Source organism: Narcine bancroftii, chromosome 8 (genome assembly GCF_036971445.1).
Source record: "Narcine bancroftii isolate sNarBan1 chromosome 8, sNarBan1.hap1, whole genome shotgun sequence".
In the NCBI taxonomy this organism is placed as follows: Eukaryota; Metazoa; Chordata; class Chondrichthyes; order Torpediniformes; family Narcinidae; genus Narcine; species Narcine bancroftii.
The window spans coordinates 35464011-35491334 of NC_091476.1; the positions used below are offsets into that span (position 1 = coordinate 35464011).

The window sequence follows — 27324 nt, forward strand, 5'->3', positions numbered from 1 at the left end:
GAGGTTCAACCTGTACTCGGGACTGGGTCCAGGGATAAACTACAGTATGACACCAGCACATACCAACTGGTGGTTGGATATAAAACCAATCCTGGAAAATGGGGACATGGAGTATAAGCACTTGTTGGTAGTCCCTGAAAACAGAGGCACGGAGTTCAAGGGTCAATTAAGGATAGGGCAATGGATGTCAATAATGTCCAGGTCCCCAAAGATGAAAAAAAAAGTTAAAATATCAAGACCATGCAATTTGCTCAAAGGCAAATGTGAAAGGGAATGAAACATTGGTTTGAGATATTTTCATGTGTGGCTTCAGGTCAAATGATGCCTTTGTCCATTGTGCTTTTTCCTCATGTATTTTCAAATCAAACTAAAAACTACATTGTGCCAAGTCAAATGCTTTCCTTTTGTGTCCACTTGCCTCATTTTATACGTGGTCTCATTGTGCAAGCTGTTCATCCTGATAGATGGAGATTGTGTTTGCCAGATGCTGCTGTTCACCATTGCGATGTGACCTGATTCCACTCAGCTGGAGGATCATTAAAACTTTGAAAATCCATTATTTACAAAGATACCAGCAGAGACATCAAATTAAAGTCATTTATTTTTAGGTAGAATCGGTATGCTTTTGTCTGTCCAGTGGTCTGGGATTTCATGTATCTTAACATGTGGTGAACAATGCTTCCTGAAACTTGTAAAAAAAAATGCTATCAACTTGCATTACTAAATCAAATCAAAATAACCTTTTAGATTCTGAGGCAAAATTGGTGATAAACCTAGTAACTATATGACAGACAAATGTTCAATTTAATATGAATAATTTTTTTTATGCTGCTTCAAATTAATTCACCAATTTAGCTTGCTCATAATACATTCAGAAAGCTTTCATTATGGTATACTATATTTACATGTAGGTTAACTACAATATATTTATTGTTTGGAAATTAAGTTGGATCGATTTGAACAAAAAAAGTCAAATTGATAATTTTGGCAGCTGCATAGATTTAACTGCATTCATTAATTGAAATATATTTTCAATGGAAATTGATTGGAGATTCTCATTCACATTAAAGTATGACTTCTTTTATCAAAGCTTCCTCATATAAAATTCTGTATCTACTAATTTGTTAACATTTCTCTGCTTTTTCATCAGTGATAAGTATTTGTGTCCATTATTTCTAACAGAACTTGTTTCTTTAGTTATAATGATAAATTTGCTGCAAAATAACATGTCTGCTGCATTGGAGGACAATTCTCACAGTGCTAATCTGATATCCTTCTAACAACACAATCAATGCTCATTGACAATGATGTGAACAAGAAAGTCTGCAGGTAGTGATTATAGTTAATACAGGTGTTCCCCAACTTGCGACCTATATGACTTGCGTCCATCCACACATACGACCAAAACGTTAAAAAAAAGAAAAATGTAAAATTTACGCCGTTATGGTGAAAATCGGGCCTATCCATGGAAAATAACGCTTCTTGCTAGAGCTGGCTGGTGGCCAACCTCTTGGTGGCCAGCATGTTGAAATAGTTTACTGCATTTTAACTCCTTGTGTCCTGTTTTTTTTCTGATTCTGTTGCTCAGTATTCTGACAGTCAGACAGATTTTAGAGGCCAGTCAAGTCCACAGGGTGCTCAGGGTCTGGAGTAAGAGAGAGAATGAGAAGGATTCTGAGATAGAGAACAGAAGGAAATCAATCGTTTTACTCTTCAGTATCACAGGTATGGCAATCCTGACAAACATCCATTCTGAGATATGACTGATCATCCAGAATGGAGCAAGGGCATATGTCAAGGAATACCTGCACACAAAAGTGCTAGAGAAACTCAGTGGGGCCTGCAGCATCCATAGGAAGCAAAGATGCGTAACCAACATTTCGGGCCTGAGATCTTCATCACGGTAAGTAGGTGCCTCAATAAAAAAAGATGGGAGCTGGAGGAGGAGCACAGACCTGGCTAAGAGAGCAGGACAGAAAAACTGAGAATTGATTGGGAGAGGGGGCAACTCCTTGAATTCAGAGCAACTGCAAAGGAGATGGAGAACAAGGGAAAGAGAGGGAGACAGGGCTGGAGGAAAGGATTACAGATATCAGATTTATTGTCAGAGTATATACATGACATCACGTACCACTCTGAGATGCTTTTACCTGTGGGTGAGGCAGAATTACTATTTTCTGCTCGTGCAAAAAAAAACGTACTCCAAGTACAGATGTAAACAAATAAAGAAATGTAAACAAAATGACTGTGCAATATAGAGAAAAAAAAAATCACTGAAGTCCAGAATTAAGAAGGAAGATGAGAAGCAGGACCTCCAGCATGGTAATCTCAGGAAAAATCAGCGAGATCAGACAGATAAATGCATGGCTGAGAACTTGGTACAGAGGTTAGGGCTTTTGATCCTTGGATTATTGGGATCTCTTTTGGGTAAAGTATGACCTATATGAAAAGGATGGAATGCGCCTGAACACAAAGGGGTCAAATCTCCTGCCAGGCAGGTTTAATATGGCTGTTAAGGAAGATTTAAATTCATTTTGCAAGGGGATGGTACCAAAGTGTCAGAGCTGATGAAGGACAAAATTGAAATAAAGAAAGAGTACAGCAAGGATAACAAGCAGGTGATGGGACAAAATATCTGCTGGAGGGATGGCAGAGATAAAATGCATTCAAAAACTGGTCTAAAGATATTATACTTAAATACACACAGCATTAGAAACAAGGTGGATGATCTTGCAAGTATAGTTTCAGATTGGAGGATGCAACATTATGGCCATTATTGAGTCGTGCCTAAAGGCTGTGTGTCATTGGGAGCTGAGCGTCCAATGATAAATGGTGTATCAGAAGGGTAGATAGGTAGGCAGAGGAGGTGGTGGGGCTCTGCTGGTAAACAACACTATCAAATCATTAGAAAGAAGTGACAAAGGATCAGAAGAGGTAGGATTTTTGTGCATTGAGTTAAGGAATGATAAAGGTAAAAGGATCCTAATGGCAGTCATATACAGGACTCCAAGCAGCAGGTGAGATGTGGTTGCAAAATACAACAGGAATAAAAAAGGCATGTCAGAAGGACAGCATTACAATAATCATGGGGGATTTTAACATGAAAGTAAACTGGGAAAGTCTAGTTGGTATAGGATCCCAGGAGGAAAAATGTGTGGAATGTTGGGAAGTGTACAAGAAATAGATGGGGAAACTATTATTTAGGTGGGGAGAAATTTCAAATTTCATAAGTACAAAGGGACTAGGGAGTTCTCGTGCAGGAGACCCTGAAGCTTAACCTCCAGGTTGAGTCAGCAGGTGAAGAAAGCAAATGCAATGTTGGCTTTCATTCCTAGAGGTTACAAGAATAGGGATACAATGTTTAGACTCTTTAGGGAGCTGGTGAGACCTCATTTGGAGTAATGTGTACAGTTTTTGGGGCCTTATTTGAGAAAGGATGTGCTAGCATTGGAGAGGGTTCAGAGAAGATCTACTAGCATAATATCAGGAATGAAAGGGTTAACATATGAGGCTCATTTGTTGGCTCTTAGACTGTACTCATTGGAGTACAATGAGAGGGGATCTCATAGAGACATTTTGAATGCTGAAAGCCATGGGCAGAGTAGATGTGACAAAGTGGTTTCCCCCAGTAGGGGAGTCTAGGACAAGAGGCCACAATTTCAAGATAAAAGGGCATCAATTTAAAAGAGAACCACAGAGAGATTTCTTTAGCCATAAGGTCATGAATCTGTGGAACTTATTGCCACAGGTGCCAGTGGAAGTGAGGTCATTGGGTGTATTTAAGACAGAAATTGACAGGTATTTGATTAGTCAGAGCATCAAGGGTTAGGGAGAAGGCTGGGTTATGGGGCTGAGTGATAAGGATCAGCTCATGATTAAATGGCAGAGCTGACCTGATGGGCCGACTGGCCTACTTCTGCACTTATATCTTGTGATCTTGTGAACTTTGGACCCAATTCATAATGGTTGAGCATTTTTCTTTGCTGTACTATATTAGATTTACTTCTTGCCAACCATAAAGCCTCTCACAATATTGGCTTCCTGTGATATGGCCATCCACAAACAGTACAACTGATGTTAGCTGAACACATAATTTATTCAAAGATAGAGTGCTGAGTTGGCATACTGTTTGTGTTGCAAACTTTGGGCATGACTTAATCATGTACTATAATCCCTTTGCTCACTTTTGAGACCATCCAATTTAAGCCCTATAACTCAGTGCTGCCACCTTACACTATTCAAATTTAGCTGCACCAGTTTGAAACTGGTAGCTGGAACACAATGGACATGCAATAAGCTTCAGGACATTGATCTCATACATGGGATTTACTATAAACAGTTTCTGAGCTGTTGTTATTCCAGACCAGCTTGCAGAGTGCTTTCAATGAATATTCCCCATTTAAGATGGACTTACATTTTCCATTTGCCAGATGTGTCAAAAGAAAATTACATTCAAGTCAGCTAAATGGCAGAATACATACATTATGGGTGATTCCATTTTGGATTTCCTACATAAAGCAGATCTATAAATTATATAAAACTGATTTCAAAATAAATTCTGGTGAAGTGTGGCAGACGCATTGAATGAAACTTTGCTATCCTGCCATCTTTCATTCACAGCTTTCTCTCCACAATCACAGAAAGAAAATCTTTCCTGTCTCTGAGAAAACCCACTGGTAAAAATAAATGTGAACTTACCAGGTAAGTAAGCTTTTTTATTTCACTCATGGTTTTGACACAGATAAGAATTAAGTTTTTGCGAAGAAATAAATATTTAAGACTTTATTAATCAGAGCTGAGTTTCCATAAAATGGATGAACAGAATTCAAAAGGGGATGTAGCCCAGCAAGCTCCAACTAGCCTCTCCGACTCTTGCTCCCACACATTAGTATTGGCAGTGTGTCCCAGCCGTTTGTTAGTCTTCGAACGTGAGAGAGCTTATTTCCCTTTGACTACTCTCTGTTGAATTACAAGGTCTCTGAAGATGTGAAACTGAGCAATTTGATTGGATAACTGCTCCACAATGATTTACTATGTCCAATTGCCTCCTTTTATATAGCATTGAAACCCTCAGAAGTCTTTTTTTAAGCAGGGCTCTGAAGTCTTGTCACTTCTCTCATTTACAAAGTAAAGGCATTTAAATTGATAATGTCTTGGTCTTGGAGGGTGATTTTTAATAGGAAAGCTTTTTGTTTCTGCATTTAAGGTCTACGTTGAAATATTTTGCTGATAAATCTTGGATGAAAGGCTTTAAATTGTTTGTTGGTTGAAAGTCATGGAGAGGGCAAATATCTGTCAAATCCCTGTATCATTTCCAGATATCATTACAGAGCGAACATTTAAATCTATGGAAGGATATCAGCAGACTATTATTTATACACAACGCCTCATATGCACTATATTGTGATATATATATATATATATATATATAACTGTATATAATATATGTATGGTATATGTATATATAAAATATATATTTTGTAATCATATAAAATGATTTTAGATTTGAAATATATATCAATGTATGCAAACCAATCTTTTTATCTTTTGAGGGATTTCACGTTTAGCAAGTGTATTGGTACGTGACCCACCATTACATATAAATCAAAGCATGATTCCACTCAAATTTTATTTTCATGAAGTACAAAAACATTTTTGAATACAGACTGAATTTTAATTACTTTTAATTACTTTTCAGTTACACTTTCTTAGATCTTGGCCTTGAGGTCACTGCAGCTTTGAATTTCCACATTTCCACCTGCAACTACACACCCACATCACAGGCAAAACCCTCCCCACTCTTGAGTACATCTACAGGGAGCACTGCCGTCAGAGAGCAACAGCAATCATAAAGAATCCACACCGCATAGCACACTCTCAGTTCTCACTGCTGCCATCAGGAAACAGGTATAAGTTCTACAAGACTTGCACCACTAGGTTCAGGAACCACCCCTCCACCATCAAACTCCTCAATGACAAACTCAGTCAGGGACTCATTTAAGGACTCTTACTTGTGGACTTAATTGATTTTTTTTTAATTATCTCGACATTGAACAGTCAGATTTTTAAAATTATTTTTAGGTAATGCTCATTGGTTCTCTAATATGAGATCCCATCTGCACATGTGCAGCCAATTCATCTGTTTGGCTTGCAACACTCAGCACAGGCACTATTTTGAGCACCAACAAAAGGTCGAAAAAAGTTGGTAAATCGTGTTTAAGACGATCCAACCAATGTATGGAGGCTGACTGCAAACCCCAGGGAGGCTCTCCCTCGAAGGAGGTGAGCAAAAAGCGATCCAGGGCAGCCAGCGGAAAGTTCCCTGGCCCTGAGATGGGGGAGGAGTGTAGCAAAAAGTCCTTGAGCTCACAGAGCTCCTACGGTGTGACCAAAATACCGAAGAACCAGTGCGGCTGGCAGAGAACAGTCAACTAATGCCGACCTACCTCCGTTGGGGATGGGGTCCGGCAACAGCGGCCTACCCTCATGGAGGTTGGGGCCCATGTCTAGCTGCACTGACCTAGCTTTGCTGAAGTTGGGGTCTGACATGTCTGGCAGTGATACAGAAACATTGCCACAGGAGGCGAACTAAATGAGGGCACATCTCCTCAGTTCTAGCGGCAGTGAAGAGGAGGTGCCTTCACTTAGTAAGACAAGGCCTGGCCACTCTACGATCTGCTCAATGGGCAAGGATGCCCACTAGCCACACTAAAAGCCTGAAGAAAGGCAACATAAGTGTCTCTAATCCACAGGCATCTGCTCAATCGGGGTCCATCACAAAAGCCTGGCAGAGTGCAGAGCCTATGACCAATGAGGAGATCTTGCTAAGATTGGACACGTTGGATGGCATGATATCAACAATCCTGAGTAAACCACAGGTGGCCTTCTGAGTAGGGGGAGGAATCATATTTCCAATATGAATGGGACAAGGTAGAGCCCAAGGGGCCAGACGTGGAAATTGAGTCCACTAACCCCCAATACACTATTCCCATTGGTCGGGATGAGAGAAAAGTTCCATCAATTGCAGCAAAATTTGCAGTATCAGAGGGCACTGGGAAACCCCTCAATGAAGAAATTGCGGGGTCAGTATCTTTTCTGGTATCTAATGTCTTCAAAGACATGGTGCTAGAGGACTCGATTAAAAAATACCCTGCCCAGCCAATTGCCCTCTGCTGGATGTACCAAAAGTAAACCCCACAATTTGAGACAATTTGAACGTCCCCACGAGAGCCAAGGGGTTGAAGCTGCAAAGATTACAGGGTTCTCTGGTTAAAGGTATCACTGTGTTTGCCCAAACACTGTCATCAGATATAACAGAGATGCAAAAAGGTGCGGTGGGGTTGCTCTCCCATGCCTATTATGAACATAATGGCTTATGGAAGGAATTGATGAAGCCAGATCTAAATGTTTGCTATGCTCATTTATGTGAACCCACAAATCTTGTCACTAAATTTCTCTTTGGTGATGATCTGATTAACAGGTGAAGGACCTGAATGAGCAGCTGAAGGCAGCGGCTGGAGCGGTTAGAGGCTCGGGAGTACAGGCAAGAGCAACTGCTATGTTTCATCCCTATTGCAGGTATGCAGGGGACTTTAAGAGAGAATATCCCTCTCAGGTGGCACCACCACACAAGCATATTTTAGGGCAGTGCCCTCTGTGGAGACAGCGGCAGCAGAATTTTCCAGCCCAAAGCTCTTCGCAGAGGTCGAGCCAGATTGCACAGCCATGCTGGCCAAGCACGCTGATAAATGAGCACCACTTATAGAGAACTGAGTGCATTTTCTAATTATGATGATAAGATTGTGGGCGATTGATTAACAATATTCTTTAGCCAATGATGTAATCTTACTACTGATGCTAATGTATGGCATACAGTGTCTCGGTATCAAATTGAGTTTGACCCACAGAAATTCCCTCTGGTTAGGAGAAAGGCCTTATAATATTATATACACAGCCCCCAGCTCATGGAAGTTACACAGAAAGAAATTATGGCTTTAGAATCCAAAAATGTAATAGAATGCTTCTGCCGGGAAGAGAATGAGTTAGACTCAAACTCATTCGCAAGACCTAAGAGAAGCGGGGGAACAAGAGTGAGCTTAGATTTATCTGACCTAAATGAGCATGTCTTATACTAACATTTTTAAATGGACACGATTCACTCCATTATGCCTTTATTATGTAAGGGCTATTTTATGGCATTCTTATTATTCAGTATCTATTCACCTGCTCTCCAGAAAGTACCTGAAGTTTATTCGGAAGGGCGAATTATGGCAATATAAGGCAACATGTTGGATTTAATTCGGTGCTCAGAATATTTACAGAATTGCTGAAACCGATTTTCTCCTGGCTCAGAAAGGAGGGACATATGGTGATTGGTTACTTTAAAAACACCACAGTGATCGGCAGGTCCATGGGCGAAATACAGAGAGTAGTCAACTATGGCGCTGCTACTGGAGCTGGGATTTATTATACATCCAGAAAAATCAGTCCTCAGCCCAACCAGAGAAATTAAATTCCTCGGGTTCCTCTTAAATATGGAATCTATGAGAATAACCCTGCCAGAAGGTATAAAAGGTGGAAATTCTTCAGGCTTGTCGTGCTTTGATTGCAGAATCATGTCCCTCAATACGGAAAGTAGCAAAAGTAATTGGAAAATTGGTGGCTGCTTTTCCAGCCGTTCAGTATGGTCCGCTAAAATATAGATTCCTGGAAAGAAATAAAGTACAAGCCTTAAAGGTCACCAGGGGTCATTTGATAGACCTATAAGCTTAATGCAAGAGGCTAGAGCAGAACTGTGTGGTAGATGACAAATGTATCAGAGGCTTATTGACATGATAGAGACTAGAAAGTTTGATATGGAACTCCATCAGATGCTAATGGTGAAGGATGGGCCGCCACAGACTTAACTACCTCTGCTGGTGGCAGATGGACTATTCAAGAAATTAGACTGGCATCAGCATTTGGCATTAACTTCCTAGAAATGTTGGCAGCTCAGTTGGCATTGAAGTCACTCTGTGCAGAGAAAAGTGTTTTACACGTGTTTATGAAATTAGACAACACCTCAGCAGTAGCATACTTGAATAAAATGGGAGGTTTGAAGTTCCCATCATGTAACTGGCTCGCAATACAAATGTGCAGTTGGTGCATCAAAAGGATTATCTGGATTACAGTTGCGTATTTGCTAGGATGGCTGAACGATCAGGCAGATTTGATGTCTAGAATGTTCAATGATAGAATGGATGTTGATAGTATAAAACTTTGGGTTGTCGGAAATCAATCTGTTTGCATCTCATTTAAATGCCCAAGTGCCAAGATATGTATCCTGGTTGCCAGACCCCCCAGGCAGAAGCTATAGATGCCTTTATGATTGATTGGGTAGAACTGAATTTCTATCCTTTTCCCACCCCCCGCCCCCTTCTCTTTAGTGGCCAAATGTCTACACAACGTTTAGGAGGATGGGGCCACTGGACTCCTGGTGGTACCAAATTGGCCTTCCCAGTCTTGATTCCCAATGCTGAATTGGATGCTGCCAGAACAGCCTTTAATGTTGAGAAGGAGCAAGGAACTGATAGTTCAACCAGTATCTCTCCTTCCTCATCCTCCCACTCAACTCAATCTCTTATGTTGCAGGATTGGCGTAAAAGGATTTCAGCTAAAAACAGTCGACATTATTTGTGCTTCATGGAAAAAGTCAACTCAGAATCAAAATGCCACTTATGTTAACAAATTACAACTGTTTTGTTTTAATGAGCGTTTGAGTGTTAATTATGTTTCAGTTTCAGATGTTTTGCATTTCTTCACTGATTTGTTTTATGTTCATGTAGCCAGTTATGGTGCTATCAATATGGTCAAGAGTGCTTTGGTGGCTTTTCTGACTCTACAAGACACCGAACACTCTGTTGGGAATCATCCCCTGATTTCAAGATTCATGAGGGGAGTATTTCACTTATGTCTGCCTACGCCACATTATCACGCTATCTGGGATGTTAAAGTTGTGTTGGATTTGTTGCGACATTTGTCGCCAACGTACACTTTAGACTTGCGTGACATTACGGAAATTGCTCATGCTTGTGGCCTTGACTTTGGCCCAAAGAATACAGACTTTAACTTGTTTACACTTGGACTACATCATTTGGGAAAATTTTTGTTTTTGAATTTCATGTTCATGATTTGTTGGAACATAATAAACCTAGTATTGTGGGAACAAGGTTTAAATTCCACGCTTATCAAGAGGATGAAAGATTATGTGTGGTGTGGTATCTGAGACAATATATTGAATGTACTCATGATATCAGAGGGGAAGAGAGATTCTTGTTTATATGTTACAGGAAACTGCATCAGCGGGCATCTTCTCAGACTTGGCCAGATGGCTAAAGAGGACCATGAGGTTGGCCAGAGTGAATACCACTTAGTTTGGGGCTCACTCAACCAGAGCAGCAGCTATATCTACTGCTAGAAGGGTGGAAGTCCCTATTTGGGATATCATCTATCAGGCAGGATGGTCAAATGAAAAAACATTTAACAGGTTTTACATTAAACCTCTGAAAACAGAAGGACAAAATTTCACTGCAGCAATTTTGTAGGCTGCCAATTGAATTGTACCACATACTGGAGGTCTATTGATCTACCCTATGGCCTTTCGGACCATACATAAAAGAGATCACTGAGCTTTGAAATCTCATATTAGCAAACCAACGAGCATTACGAAAAATAATGAAGCATTAAATGAGAACTTACCAGTTCGAAGTTTGATGATTATTATTTGAGTAATGGGAGTGGTGAGATAATATTCCCTTCCGTAATTACTTTGAACGTTGTTAAGGTAGTTTCTAGTGTTGCATGTATGCCTCACAAAAAAATGCTCTTTTGACAGAATTTTACCAGTGGTCATCTTTTTTGATATTCAAAGATTGGCTGCAGATGGGATCTCATATTATCTCACCACTCCCATTACTCAAATAATAATCATCAAACTTTGAACCGGTAAGTTCTCATTTAATGCTCCATTAAATATTGGTTTACTGTTCTTTATTTGTTTATACAGTACTTTTCTCAGTATCTGAAGTTCTGAAAACCGAAAAGATCCAAAAAACAGAACTAAACATTACGTCACAAGTTGAAAAAAAATCACCCAACTTGTCCATGTGGGGCCCTGTGCTCTGTTGGTGCCATTTTGACAATAGCAGAGCTCCCGTGCGTTGTACAAAGATATAGTTGCAAATGGCAAAAAGGTCTGCAGATAGTCTTCTTCGACAAAAACCGTTGTTAATGAGGCAAATGACACTGGAGGAAATATTTGAAAATGTCATTGAGGCGAATTTCTAACATTTGGTGCCGTATTTAACTTATTTTGTAAGCAGAGATCATTGTTTTTTGGTATGTATTGAACATAATTTCATTCTCGAAAAACCTGCCATTGTTTAACCACTGATACAAGTATTCTTCCTGATGGTACTGAGCTGCTTAAAGCCATTGTTTCAATAACAGAAAAAAACACAATAACTGAAAAATCTCCAGTCACATTGTTTGGGATATGGAGAAACATACTGTATATGTGGTGTGCGGTTTCTTTTGCACTTCCTGTAAGTGGTGATTCTGCCACTCCTGCAGGGAGAAAAAAAAATGTCTGGATTTTATGTAATGTCATGTATGAACTCTGAGAATAAATCTGAAATATGTTATCAGCAATAAAACTGATAAAAGCCCAGGCCAGCTAATCTGATGCTGGGTGGAGAACACATTGATCAGCATTCTTTATCCGGATTAAGATCTTTGTCATTTTCCAAGTGATTGTAGCTAGAACCTCCCTTTATCTTCATGACTTCTTTTTCATCAGATTCAGAGTTTACAGTTTTTTTTAAATTTTCCTTAATCTATAACCACTTTGATTTCTCTGAAAGTTACCAGAGTTGTGATGTTTATTCAAAGAAATAGAGAAACTTGGGGTTCTTTTAAAACAACTATAGTTTATTAGCTAAAGTACCCAGGGCATGTGGAGGCATCCATCTTGAATCCCTGTACTGCAAAGAAAGACTAGTCTTGGACTCCCACTAGTGGTCAAGAGGATCACTAGCACTCTATCATTACATCCCCTTTCCTTAAGATGCCTGACAACATGACACACTAATGCAGTATTCATTTCAATTTAAAGTTCAACACAAACGTAAACACAACATCAGCAGGACAAATTTTAAATGTGCAGTTTTTTGGTAGTGATTCAGTCTGTCACACATGGATCTTCTTAACACAGGTGTTTGTGTCGACTCTGCAGGTCCACAACTGTCCAACACCATTGGTGTTTCCTCTGTTGCTGTGCAGGCTGGATCTTCTGCATTTGTCTGTTCCTGCAGTGTCTCTTGAGATTTTAGCAAGCTCTTTTGATTCCTTCTCAGTATTTGACCATCCTTTGTTCTGACAGTGTGGGATCTTGGATTTACTAACTCCAGAACAGTAACCTTTTTTGATCCAAGTGTTGGAATCTCTGAGTCAATGTTGTGCCAGTGACCCTAAGCTCCTTGCTGACTTGTCATAGTTTGTTATTTGTCTCCATTGCTGACACTTTTGTTTATGTTCGACAGCTCTGCTCTTGTTGGGTCTGCAGAGTAGGGAATTGTTGTGTGTAGCCTACGCCCCATCAGAAGCTCCGCGGGTGACATGCCATGTTCAAGTGGCAAAGCTCTATAACTCAGCAGAGCCAGATACAGATCTGAGCCACTGTCCAGTACTTCCTTTCTCTGCTTTACTGTTTGTAGATGCAGAGGACTGGAAGTCACATGTCAAAAATCATCCTCTTCTTCAAAGTTCTGGAATTCTCTACAGCTGTAGCATGCTCCATTGTCACTGCAGACAATTTGAGGAATTCCATGTCTTGCCAAGATCAATTTCATGTACTTAATCTCACAAGGAGCAAACAAATTAGGAAGCAGCTCAATCTCCAGATCGTTTAATAGATAATCTATAGCTAGCAAGTATTGTATTTGACAGCATATAGTACTCACTGGTATCTAGGACCCCCCATTTTCAGGAAAAATCTGTTTTAGTGGATTTACCTTTACTCAACTCAGTGGAATCCCTCCAGACTTTCATGGCTAAGATGCCGAAGCCTCCTTGCACCTGATCAATAGCAGCAACACATCCTCCTGCTTGCCCATATGCCAAGGCTCAGGCTGCTTCCCTCACACCGTACAACTGCCTATTGATTGATAGGTGCACTGGGACCCATGGGCACATGAGGACGGGAGGGAGAGAAGCCAGGACAATGGGCATGGCCCAGAACAACCATTGTGGGGAGCGATCGTTAGATCACTTGCTTTGAGGGGCGCACTGGGCCTTGGTGATCAGGCTCCACACTAAGCATTTGTTTGATGAGTAAGGCTCCCCAAACAGATTGAATGTGTGCGGAGGAAGGTGACAGTGAGCTGAGCTTGACAGGCCACTCGCTCACTGCCATTTGCCTCCATGCCCCATACAATTGGCCTGGGGGCTGTGTTTGTCGCACAAAGCCTGATCATTGAGACCGAAGGCTCCCCTCAAAGCACTGTGGGAGAGAGCGAACGAGTGAGTGGGAGGGAAAGAGTGAGCGGATGGGATCGAGCAAGTGGCCCTTCTTACTGGGAGGAGTGAGCGTGACGACGACTCTGGAAAGCATGGGCCACCCAAGGGAAAGTGGTCCGTGAAGCTGTGGGCCCACTTCCTGGACACCCGCAGCATCTCCGTGGACTTCTTGATACTGGATGAGTAGTTTGAGTGCTTTCCCCCCGTCGCAATCTTGTGGAGAAAAGCCTCCACTGCATTTGTATTTTGGTGCCCAAAATGCTGGCACCAAAATGGCAGCACCAAAATGTCACATTTGCTTATACGATCTGGGGTGATCTTTTGAGGCTGTTTTTTTGGGGGAAAAGGGGGTCCTATAATGCCATAAAATATGGTAATTATTTTCATCCATGTGGAACAGATCAGTCTCAGTTTCTGCCATGGTTCTGCTGGTAAGTCAGTATTAGCATGGCTTCCTTTGTCTGCTTTGTGTGATGATTCAAACAGTTCTCAACGTCAGCACTGACCAATAAACAGAAGTTCTAGCCCTCCTCTTGCATTTTTTCATTCCAAGGTTCCCCTCGCATCTCTTGTCACAGTGATTGAGGAAGGATAATTCTACTCTGTAGAAGCCCATTGACAATACTCTGCTCAGCTCTGATGTAGCATGGCTGACATTCATCTCTAGGCCATCCTTCATTCAGATTCTTGATGACCTTTTCCTGTTTGAGCTGCAGTCTTCTTGGATTTTATGTCAGATATGGGAAGTGATTTAGCGATCAGATTCATATGGAGATTCACATCTGTCTCATTGTGTGCTTCCCTCTGCATCATCTAACACAATAGGTTTTGCTGGTTTTGCTGGAGTGTACACCAATTCAAAGTCATTAGGTTGTAGCTTTATCATCAGTCTTTGGATTCGTGGCGACATTTCACTGAGGTTTTTCCTGATTATTGCTATTAATGGCTTGTGGTCTGTCTTTGCCATGAATATTGCTAGACCATTCACACAACTGTGTAATTTCTCAAGTCCATAGACCAGACTTAGACACTCTTTCTCGATCTGTGCATATCAACATTCAGATATTGGCATTGTCCTTGATGTGTATGCTACTGGCCTCCAATCTTCTCCCACAGCTTGAAGTAGGACGGCACCTATTCCATTATTGAAGCATCCATAGATATTTTTGTCCTTCTGGATGCAACAAAGATTGTCAAAAGCACTGGTTCTTTCGTTAGAATGGTCTTCAGTCGTCCACATTCTTCCTCATGGTTGTCTGTCCACTTGAATTCACATTTGTACTTTAACAACTTCCTTAGATACATGGTTTAGGAAGACAGGCTTGGTATGAATTGACCAATGAAATTGATCCTTCCCAGAACTCTCAATATATCTTTTTTTGTCTGTGGTTCTGGGCATCTCTAAAATTGCTTTCACATTGCTCTTGTCTGGCTCCACACCTGGCTCTGACAGTTTATCTCCCAGAAAGGTGATTTCTTTCACACCAAACAGACATTTTTCTCTGTTTAACTTTAATTCATACTTCTGAATGCCTTGTAGCACTTTGACAAGCCTCTCACATTGTTCTTGTGTATATCCCTATAGGATCCTGTCATCCATGTACACATGTACCCTATTTCTATCCCTATCTTCTAAGATATGCTCCATTGTTCTGTGGAACTCTTCTGGTGCTGAGGAAATTCGAAAAGACATGCTTAAATAGAAGTATCGGCCAAATGGTTTATTAAATGTACAGTATTTTGTGCTATCTTCATGATTTTTTATTTGCCAGAAGTTCTGGGATGCATTCAATTTTGTGAAAAACTTTGCACTGTTTGGAATCTGATAATGTTCCCTCTTTATATTGGCATTCAAGTCTTTTGGGTCCAAGTAAGCAAGTAGGTCACCATTCATCTTTTTGACACACACCATTGAATTCACCCATTCTGTGAGCTCCTCCACTTTCTTTATGGCCCCCTAGTGACATCATTCAGTCAAGTTCCTGCTTGAGCTTTTCTTTCAGTGGTGCTGGAACCTGCCTGAGGGCATGCACTACTGGCTGTGTGTCTTCCATCAACTGTATCTTATAGGTGAATGGTAGCACTCCATACCCCTAGAAGATGTTTGGGATTGATCCAGTATTTCCTCTAGGCTGTTCCATGCATGTGCTACACCCTCTTGACTAGGTTTAAGTTTTCACTCACTTTGTCACTATGCAGTGATTCATATCCAACTGGGACCACTGTGAACCTGAGGTTGTGCTCTTTATCTTTAACTTTCACCTTAAGTTTACATGTATCTTTCATGTCGATGCTCTGTCCATTGTAGGCTTTGAGCTGTACAGGATATATGGCTTTATCTTCATTTCCCTGATGTCACATTCACAGTTCAAATTGACCTTTGCCGCTGTGTCCACCTTGAAAGGAATATTTGTTCCATTTGTATGCATTTGTCCTGCTCGACTCTTTTCATGCTTGACTGTTCAGTGTCTGTTAGTTTATTGTCTTTATACACTACCGTTCCCAAGAAGAATATATAACAGAGCGCAGTTTCTTCTATAGCATGTACAGTTTCACTTCTGTTTTGTTTCCTTTTGGAAGAACATTACTCTTTGCAATGTGATTATGCGCTTTGTACTTATTGCAGACTTTTCCATAAGATGGGCATTGTTTTTGTGCATGTTTAGTACCACATTGTTTATAATTGAATGTCTCTCCATCTATTTGTTGTTTCCTATATTTAATTTTTTGTTTATGAACGTGGATACATGCAGTGTTTATGGCTATGCCTTCATTTTCACTGGCTTTTGCACTCTTACTGAATTTTTTAAGTGTGGCATATCTTCACAGCTCCAACTAAGGTCAGCTCTGTCTCTCGCAGCCACCTCTCTCTACTTTCTTATCAATAATCGTGAACTCACTTTGTTCGCAGATCATTTAATCTTGCAGCAATCCAAAATTGCATGTTCTTGCTTTTAATTTCATGTGCATTAAAAAAGTCTCAAAGCTCTCTCCCTGCAGCTGTGCAAGTGAAACACGTACCTCTTGAATGTTTCATTTTTATTTGGGGAACAGAGTTCATTGAACAACTCAATAACCTTGTTGAACTTGCCCTGGTCTTCTGCCTCAGAAAAAAAAATGTATTAGAATCTCTAGTGCTTGAGTTCCTGTCATGGTTATTAGCAGTACAATCTTCCATGCATCTGATTTGCTATCAAGTTCAATGTCTTGCAGGTACTGCATCAATCTTTGTTTGAACAGCCTCCACAGGAATATTTACACTCTCCATATCTCTGCTGCTATATTGACCAATTCTCACTTCTGTGTGATGTTTCTTTTAAGCAATAAAGAAACTGAGGTAATTTGAGTTATGTGAATGCAGTCCCACTTCTTCTTTCTTTGGCTTGGCTTCGCGGACAAAGATTTATGGAGGGGGTAAATGTCCACGTCAGCTGCAGGCTCGTTTGTGGCTGACAAGTCCGATGCGGGACAGGCAGACACGGTTGCAGCGGTTGCAGGGGAAAATTGGTGGGTTGGGGTTGGGTGTTGGGTTTTTCCTCCTTTGCCTTTTGTCAGTGAGGTGGGCTCTGCGGTCTTCTTCAAAGGAGGTTGCTGCCCGCCAAACTGTGAGGCGCCAAGATGCACGGTTTGAGGCGATATCAGCCCACTGGCGGTGGTCAATGTGGCAGGCACCAAGAGATTTCTTTAGGCAGTCCTTGTACCTTTTCTTTGGTGCACCAATGTCACGGTGGCCAGTGGAGAGCTCGCCATATAACACGATCTTGGGAAGGCGATGGTCCTCCATTCTGGAGACGTTAAAAAAAAGCTCTTTTTGAGCCTGCTGGATTGAGAGCAAAGGCTCCTGTAGCACCTACTGGATGGAAAAAGAGTAAAATGTCCATAGTTAGGGTGAAATGGGTCCTTGATGATACTCTTCAACCTGCCGAGACAGTGTTCCTAATAGATATTTTTAATGGTGGGCAATTGGATGCTGATAATCCACTAGGCAGTTTTCATGTGATGGACCAAATGGCCTCCTTCTGTGCAGTACATATTTGATGAGTCTATATTTGCTGTGAGGTACATGCAAATTTATATTTAATATTTAGAATATAATTAATAAGTTAAGCAACATTCTGGATTTCTGTACTGAGAAGTGAATTGATTCTGGCATTACATTTCTCAAGCTCTTCACAACTTTTGTTGACTGCACAACTTTTTTATTTAAAGGAAATGTCTCAGTAGTTGCATCTGTAGGTGATCAGACCGGTATACTGGTTAGCACTTTTGTAGTCATAGGTAATTATATTGAATGATGCATTCTCTTGAAATAAAGTACTTCAGTATATTTATTCTAATCATATCGCCCAGCATCTCCATTGATCAGTGGGGTGTAGATACATTGTTATCAGTGAGGTTCATGAATGGCTACCTCAAGTTCCTCTCAGTTCAGGTAGCCAACGTTATGAAACTAATTCAAGATTCCATACATTGTCATGCACACAACATTCTCTCTATTCGTCTGTCAAGTCCCACAAAGAGTCATGATTAATCCAGTGCCATTATCAGAACATGAAAAAGAAAGTCCCCACAGAGACATCGAGTGCCACCGCCTCCTGCGTCTCTGTAACCATCATAGCCACCTGACCTCCTGAGCTCAAGGAATCCTCGACTCCTGGTACCAATCCCCCGAAGCAGTTAATTCCAATCTCATTAAAGCGACTGCGCTCAAAATGTGTAACACTGAGGGTTTTTCTCCCCATCTCCTTCGCATTCCATTTCATAGTAAATAACAATGGAGTCGATCGTTCATACAACTGATCCAGCTGAAATACCTCTCATGCACCTAATCAGACAAAACAGAGTAATTTGCACAGAACCAAGGTAGTCCCATGGATGGAACTGATCGTCAATAATCTTCTCTGGGTAGCAAGTGCCCATTTGACACCTGCCAAAATCATTTGCCTCTTCTCACTGAATCACAATTCATTGTCTTTTGAAACTCATCATTCACAGGCACTTCAGTGTGCAGCGTCTAGCTGTGCTGAACTTGGCAAAGCTCGAGACTGACAGATTACTAGCTTGTTCAAAAACACTGGCTGTGAAATCAAGCTGTTCATTGAATCTAATAAAAACAGAAAATTAAACTGTTTCAGATTGCTAGTTGAGAAAAAGAAGCTCTTCCACCCAGTCTTCTTAATGTACTCTACCAAAAGTTGTGAGTTTTTTTTCTGTGTGTCAAAGCATAAAAAGGTGATGTCAATTGAACTGAGCTTCTGACAGTTCTCAAGTACTGCTGAGAATGCTTGAAGATCTCAACAGATGAGGAAGGATAATCCAATTTAATCCTTTGGGTCAAACATCCTTCCGTAGATCAGTAAAATAAGAGAAAAAAAGTGAATTTTTAAGAGTGAATGAAGGTGCGGGAGTGAGATAAAGTGAATATTTATGAGATTGGTGATTTTATTTTTCTTATTCTCTATTCCCACAGTCTGACCTGCTGTTTGTAACACATCACATGTCCAGATGTCACATACTTGAGGAAATCCTGGTCTGAATCTGTAACTGCTGTTTCCTTTATCTTATTACCTATCTCTTTCCTACCACCTTTTTTCTCTGCATATTTAAACTAACTTCTTTCTTTTCCCCAGTTCTAACAGAGTATTTGGCCCGAAATATTAAATCTATGTCTCTTTCCACAGATGCTGCCTGTATTTCCAGCATTTTCAATTTTTTTTTTGTTTTGGATTTCCAACATCTGCATTTTTTTATATTAACTCTTGATTCTCAAGAATAAAGTGGAACTGTTCCTTTGACATCATGGTGACTAGGATTGTCTCATTACATGTGATCTGTGGCCATATTAACTTTAGACAATTGTGTAAGATGCGCAGCAATTGAATTAACCACCCATTATAAACTACATTCAATTTTCTATAAAGTTGAAGGCAATGCAGGAGAAATCTTATCTTGTGACAGGCTCAGCAATGCAATCCCCAATAGGATTGTATATTGGGGGACACTATAGGTCCCATGATTAACTCCCTCGTCTGTATACAGCAAACTGTAGGACTGAGGGCCAAAATGAGTTGTCTAAACTTTTGACAGCTCAGAATTAACTGCTAAGTGGTGTACCAACAGCAACTTCTATTTTTTACCAATAGTATGTGAATCATGGATACATTTAATTTTTATTAACTTCATTTTTTTCCCTAATATACACAATTCAGAATTCATCTTCTATAACAAATACAAGATTAGATTTGCTTTCATTTCATAGATACAGTATCAATAGTATCATATTTTTGATGCCCCCCCTCCCCCACATGCAATATTCTATCTTTGAGTACCAGGTTATTACATTAAGTCAGCCCTTTAGATTCCATTGACGTGAGTACCCTATAGATTTTCTATTCACCATAGACCCTTTGTGGCAGCTGCATCAGGCTTCAGAGTGTCCTTCAACATGTGGAGTGTGCCGATATGCAGCCTTTGGTTGCAGACAGTTTATTGCAATGAAAGTTCATGATTCAGTACGTTGCACCAGATTGATGATCAGCAGTAGTCAAGGTTTGTCTCAGTAACAGCTGTGTAGATAAGGGAGACCTAGATTATTCAGATGTTTGGGATGAAGGTTGGTAAATGACAACCATATGACAGGATTTACATCTTTTCTCACAGCATCTCAAGGACATTCCATACAGACCACTATTTGATTGATTTGTGATTTTTTTTTTGCACAAAGAATTCTATGAGTAACTCTCATAACGTGCCATAATTGAATTGAATGGAACATTCTTCAGCTTTATGGTAACTCCCATCCTTTGCAATGCAAAACGTTCACACAGCTTGATGCAGCAGCATGAGAAGGAATCCATCAGAATAAGGGCTATGTTACGTATATTTCTCATCCCTTTCTCTGAAACCTGGAACATTCCATACTGAGGACATGATCTGTTTTCAACCTGCGGATAATGTGGAAGATGGTGCGGATGAGTGTTGCAGTGAAGGAGCAGGATATGTGCACAACTGCACACCTGATCCAGGTAGAGCAATATCTAGGTCACCTCACACCAGGTTCTTTCTATCAGTTTTGACATCGACTGTTGCTTCCACATGTTCACTTTCTGATTCAGGCACTCCACCAGCCCTTGCTACATGTCCTAGCTCTAATGAATCATTTTCACAGATGTAAAGGTAATCAGACCTGATGGCAAAAAAAAATAAAGCATTGGTCAAACTAATTGCCAAAGAACATGACCTTGCTTTTGCTACAATTGATTCAGCTCAAAGCAAATACAAACTGTGCAATGTTGTCAATGTTTGACTTGAGTCCCTTGCTGCCTGTAATAATCACCCCTCTTTACTGGTGCCATCTATCATCAATCTGGAACATTTGGTACTTCTGGTCACATGCCTTGAAGTTGTCAAAATCCAATTTGCTCTTTGGAGATACTTTCTTTCCTCTCACCTCCTGCCACTCTCTGAATGTTTTTCTTCTTTTTCTTCGTCTAATACCTTTGTTATCTGTGGAAGAGGATGGGTTGTGGAGGATGTGGATAGGGGGCTTGTCTTTGAGTTGTGACCAGGCTTTCCTTCCTCTAGATCAGTGGTTTTCAAACTGTCCCCCTAACTCACATCAAGCAATCCCTATGCTGTAGGTCCTCTGTGATTCGTAAGGGACTGTGGTAAACCACTGTTGCATGTAATTGTCTGGTCAGGCACACCTACTGACCAATTGTACCTGTGGCCCCTTCCCCACAGGCTCCTGTATAAAGGTGACTGTACAACAGCTTCCTCCTCGGTGCAGGACAGTTGAACAGTATGGATGTGCCTTTGTTCTTAAGTGAATAAAATCTGATTGGTTTCTCAACAATAGCTTTTTGAGTAATTGATGATGGATCAGGGACTACTTAAGGTGGTATGTGAGTGGGAATGGAATGTTGAGAACCACTGCTCTGGACCCAATTGTAACTAAAATAGTTTGCTTAAAAAAATTGTCATTGGCCCTTTTCCTTTTGAGTTATGAAACTGTGCACCTAAGGAGTTAATTAGGTATGATTAAAACAGTGGTTTTCAAACTTTTTTTTCACTCACATTAGTAATCACTTACTAATCACAGAATACTTATTCCATAGGGATTGCATAAGTTGGAATGTGGGGCAGTTTGAAAACCACTGCTCTAGACAATTGGGAGAAGAAAATAGGATGAATAGAAATGGGCACTTTTTTGTTCCAGAGACTTGGCTGACTGCTGGGTCTGTGGTTGTGGATGAATCCATGTGGAAAAAGATTAGGTTTGTTGAACATGGGCACAGCAATAATTTCTTACTATTTCCAATATCACTTTGAAGAGTTTTAACATGTTTATCATGATCATCCAATCCTTTTGCCCTGAGACTTAAGCGACAAAGTTAACCACCTTGACCATCAATAGCTTCTGCTAATGGTAGAGATGAAGTTATTGGGATAGGACAAAATAAATAACTCATCCTGCCTTGTTGCTGCACTTTTGGATTTTTTTTTCTTTTTGAAGGTCAGGTGATATTGCATTCCCTCACAAAATTAATTTTGTGGAATATTCTCAAGACCCATTGCTGGCCTCAGCTGAAAGCATGGGGAAGGTTACCACATTATGGGAGGAGTGACGTGCATGGTTCACATCTGTTTCTCACGTGTCAAATTGTTGTTTTGGGGAAAGAGCCATTAAACTGAGCATGCTTTTAACCAGCATATTAAATTAAATGTGCGCTGTATTTCAAGGCAAACACTCGCCTTCAGATGAAACTACTACAACCTGAGATGTTTGACTCTGACACTGTGAACATTTTGAGGAAGATAAAATGGAGACACAAGAGAATACAATGAGAGAAGCTCATACTGGGCTTGTAGGCTGCTACATTGTTTGACCTGATATCCCTTCCTGAATGCAGTGTTCCTCTGACATTAATTAGCCCTTTGTGCTTCTGCATATTTAAATACCAATTTGTTCTGCAAACAGAAGAGGGAACCATAGGAAAAGGCCACAGTACAAAGACAATGTCACATAGCTTCAGGGGCTATCTAAAACACAAACCCTAGCATGCATGCCAGCCAAACTCCATTCTTTGAGGCCGGTTAACATAGTTATATGAGACCACAGCGATCAGGATGAATGACATTAGCTCTCAGTCCAAGAATTTCTCGGCATTAATATTTTCATCTGCATATTTAAATGAATTCACATCCTCCACCCTCCCAAAAATATGGTGCTCTTTGATTCCAATGTCCTGAGCAGCCAATTTCCTTGAGAAACATCTGCCCGAACCCTAAACACATTTTATTCTCCGATGAGATGTGTATAAAATTTCAGCATGATCAAGGAATCAGTCATTTGTCCTAACATTTCCTTATCTGGCCTTAGAGTATAACATACTCTGTGATTACTCTCAGGTGAAATGATGTTGCGATCTTTCATTGTTAAGTTTGGCACTTGAATGGAAATTGCTCGTTTGTAATTTGGTTCAAACTGTGCTGGACTCGCTTGAACTATTTTGAACTCTCATTATATACTCAAATCTTTCCATGAATAACATTTAATAAATCATCTTGTGTTGCCAGTACCTCTTCTAGTGAGACTTTACCACTGGATATGCAAGCAATGATTTATTGAGGTGAACATCAGAGTAGGGGCTTATTTCAGTGGCTCTTCTTTCACTCCAAAGGGCTGAATGATATCATCGGGAGATGGAATGAAGGAAATGCACTGAGAAATTTAGTTGCATTATATCTTTCATCTGGTGCAAACAGAAATAGGTTTATTTTTCAATTAAAGCACAATAACAGGGCACATTTAGCTGTCTTTGCTCCACATCAAAACAAATTGACATGGTATTTCCTGTCCTGAAGCTCCTTTGTGACCCCAAAGTAATCTCTGACAAAGCTTCGGACCGAGGTGATCATGTCAGATCCAATGCAACACAGAGCATTGGACAGGAGCTTAGAGAACGTGGCATTGGGAATGTCCACCACTGGATAATATGGAGTTTGAATCAAAGTGCTGATCTGGGAGATCTGCAGGTTGAGTAGCATCATCTTAAAATAAAACAGTATGCCAGATATAGCTTGACCTCTAGCCTGCCCCAGATCCTCTATTCTGCAATTCACTGACCCAATGATTTTCTCCCGAGTGCTTCTTACTTCCGTCTTGACCATGCTTCCCCATCATCCTCCTACTCCCTCCCCACCCTCACTTTCACCATTGACCTTCCACTCTCTTCTTTCCCCATCTCCATGTTGCTCCCACCCCTAATCTCCCCATCTCCATACTGCACACATTCCTATACACTCTAATAATCAACTGCCTTCACCCCATCTCCATACAACTTCTATTGCCATCCCTCAACATTATGTTGCTCCCACTCCAACATTCTCCCATCATGCTGCCTCCTGAATTGAAAACCATGCCAGAGCTGGATATCAAAATATCTGAGTGAATTCCTGTAGAAGTTCCAATATGCAAGAACACAAGGTGGCAGGTTTAGCACTGTGGTTAACATAACACTATGACAGCACCAGCGACTCAGGTTCGAACCTGTTGCTGCCAATAAGAAGTTTGTATACTTTCCCCAAGACTGTCTGAGATACCTTCGGGTGCTCCAGTTTCCTCACACCCTCCAAAAACTTACGGGGTTTGTAGGCTAATTGGTCTATTTGGATGCCACTAGCTTGTCAGCCAAAAGGGCCTGTTGCCATGCTGTATCTCTAAATTTCAATCCCGACCCATCATTTAGTTGATCATGGCCAATCCATGTCGGCCTCAACTCCTCTTTTTGACATTTCTCAATGTAGCTCAATCTATCAAATATTTATTGACTTCCTCTTTAACTATTTTTAATGATGGAGCACAGAGAATTCCAGAGATTTACCACAATTTTCTATTTGCCTTAGTTATAAGTGGCTGGCCCATTGTAGTTATGTTCCCTTGTTTAAAACTTTCCCACTGGTGAAAACATTCCAGCCTCTCTGCTGGAGACCCAAGAGTTGGTTGTATCTGGAATCTGGAGAAATCAAACTTCTGAGGAATTCAGCAAGTCAAGCAGTATCTTGGGGAGTGGGGGGGGGGGGGGTGCGTGTGGGGAGGAATTGTCAACATTTTGGATCAAGACCCTGCTTCAGTTTTCAAATCTTCAAAATTTCCTCTGGAATTAAGAGTATTTCTTCACTTTGAACTTGACCACTTTCAAACCCAATGCAAAATTGTGGTCAGCCTTCACCAAAGTCACCTTGACAGCAACATTATTAATCATCTCTAGGTTGAGACAGATAAGGAGAGAGACAAAAAGGGGATAGGTGGAGACTCAGCTGCAGATACTGGAATCTGATAAAAAAAGATGACAGGTGGAACCAGATCAGGAAAGGGAGACAGGCAGATGGAATGAGCTTCTCTCATTGTAGTCTCTTGTGTCTCCATTTTATCTTCCTCAAATTGTTCACAGTGTCAGAGTCAAACAGCTCAGACATGGCCCCTTTGACCCATGAAGTCCAATCTGATCACCAAGCACCTATTTGCATTGATGCAAATCCCATTGATCACAATGACTCCTCCCACATCCCACTACTCACCTGTATATGAGAAGCAATTTAAAGGAGCCAGTTAGCCATACATCATTGAGAGTGCCCAGAGGAAAGTCATAGGACCACAGGGAGAAAGCACCAATTCCACAAAGACAGCATGGAAGGTCAGGATTGAATGTTGGCCGGTAGGCAGCAGCTTTTCAAGCTGTGTCACTCTGCCCGTCATTGTGTGAGAGATTGACCTGGAATTTTTTTTTCAATATTTAACTATTTTTTATTTCAGAATCCAGGTCTTTTCCTTTATCTAGATGACATTGTTGGGACCAGAATTTTCCCTTGGAGACATGGCAAATGTGAATGTGTGTGGCTTTACTGTATGGTAGAGTGCTTTCTATTCAAACAGGTTGCACCTTGTCACAATCCTGTTCTTCCTTGTTTGTGGTTGAAAACTGGGAAACTTTTAAAGTATGTAGCATCTTCCAAGATGGAACGAATAAAATGGTAGCAAAGGTATCTTTCTTGTGTGCTTGCTTGCCATATAAACTACTTGTTGGCTTAACAAATTAGCAGTATTTTTGATTACATATCCCACTGGATGCAGCCTTTACCTTTTTGCAAACTCTTCTCATGCATCTTCCAGTGCCAGATGCATCTTAAGTAGGACATGTGTGGGAATTAATCATTCACAATGGTGCACTTTCCTTCTGTGATGTTTCTGGTATTAAACCAATCAGCTTTGACTTCTTCCTTCAATCTAGGAGGCCCCATTGCAAGTATAATTACAGAAAATACTAATCCTGGGCTTGCCCATGTTAATTCTAGGGTTTTAGCATTTGCTTATTGTCTTTAAGTGCTAGTTGCTGTGGGTGATTCTGCTCTTTCATTAAATACAAGTATAGCCATTAAAACAAATTTATCCCACCACCTTAAAATGCTTAAAACATGGGTCAACAATCAAAAAGCTTAAATTGTGCTCAGTTAACCCTTGTTTAGTGCAGAGAAAGTAACCCAAAGGCTAATATTTTTCTTTGACACAAAATAGCAATTAAAGAAAATAATTAGCTTTTAATGTGTTACTTATGGTTGCCAGGGAATAGTTGGCAACACTAATTTAGAAGGAAAGTCACGATAAAATTCACATCTCTACTTTACAGCTGCCATTTCCAGTAATTGGGAAGATGGGATGAGGAACCATGGGATATAATTTATATCTCCCCTGCTGGCTGACCTGGTGAGTAATGAATGGATTCTAATCAGTGCCTGAAGCCCAAGGATTCTCACTGCAGATTCCATTATACCCCATGTTGAGCATTAAATTACAGGTTAGGTACATTTTAAATGCTAGCTATACTGGTGCACGAATAGGCATTGACTTTGGAAATGTCACTGTAATCTCGGTCTATACACCTTTATTACTTTTCATTGTGATATTTTCGTCAAGTACTAAAAAAAAAACAAAGTATAAAGATTTGTATGTTTGAGGGAATTCAGGATAAACTCTGTATTGGACTCATTATATTTATATATGGTCTATTATAGTGATAACATGATATTTCAGCATCTGTATCAGTTTAACTTATTGGAGCGAGCACGACGTTTCGAGTGACTAATTATCTCCTGATTACCAAAAGTATACGTCAGTTCATAACTTGCTATGAAAAAAATCCAACATACCTACTGTGTGTTCGGCAATGATGGTTCACCTCCATTATCATCGTCATTGAGCATTCCTTAATCCGAACCTTCAGGCAAACTCCTAATGCAACATTACTTGCTCTGCATGAGAATGTGTTCTTTCTCATTATTAAGTGGAGTAGAAAACCAATGGCTGGAGGCAATGATAACTGTAGACACTAAAAATCTGCCATTCTTTACAATCAGGAATTATATAGGTAGCTAAGGTGCAACAGCAAGAAATCTCATTGGTTCAATGCATAATCCAACCATATTTTTTTCACTGATCCTTGATTAGTTCTATCTTTGCAGTTAGATGGATTGATAGTTTGACAACTGTAAACCTGGCATATGTTTTATTAGGAACTGCAGTGCGACGTTTCGTTCCATGGGTTGCCAATTCTGGTTCCTCACGTTCGGGAAGCTTCATCATGAATCTTCCAGCCTTCAGTCACCTCCAGCTTATATAGCTTCATGTTACTAGACTAATGGAAAGCAAACATATTCTTTGTTACCTGAGAGGATGATCCTTGCAAACAGATTTCTTCTCTTTATATAATA

The 27324-nt window shown here is 40.4% G+C and overlaps 2 long non-coding RNA genes across 5 annotated transcripts in view; one reads left to right on the forward strand and one right to left on the reverse strand.

Moving 5' to 3' along the window:
• Window positions 1–601: 601 nt before the first annotated feature.
• Window positions 602–2751, reverse strand: LOC138741711 (uncharacterized). The gene is made up of 3 exons (XR_011343691.1): window positions 2706–2751; window positions 1438–1645; window positions 602–688 (listed from the first exon to the last, which is right to left on the reverse strand). It is a non-coding gene; the product is annotated as an uncharacterized lncRNA (long non-coding RNA).
• A 93-nt stretch (window positions 2752–2844) lies between these two features.
• Window positions 2845–27324, forward strand: part of LOC138741712 (uncharacterized) — a 34777-nt gene continuing 10297 nt past the window's right edge. Inside the window, exons 1-5 of one of the 4 annotated variants that reach the window (XR_011343695.1) lie at window positions 2845–2934; window positions 4621–4701; window positions 7481–7578; window positions 10874–10983; window positions 26244–26320. This is a non-coding gene — a long non-coding RNA (uncharacterized lncRNA). Of the gene's footprint in view, window positions 3018–4620; window positions 4702–7480; window positions 7579–10873; window positions 10984–26243; window positions 26321–27324 lie in introns of all 4 variants that reach the window. The other 3 variants (XR_011343694.1, XR_011343692.1, XR_011343693.1) reach the window with 3 other exon arrangements.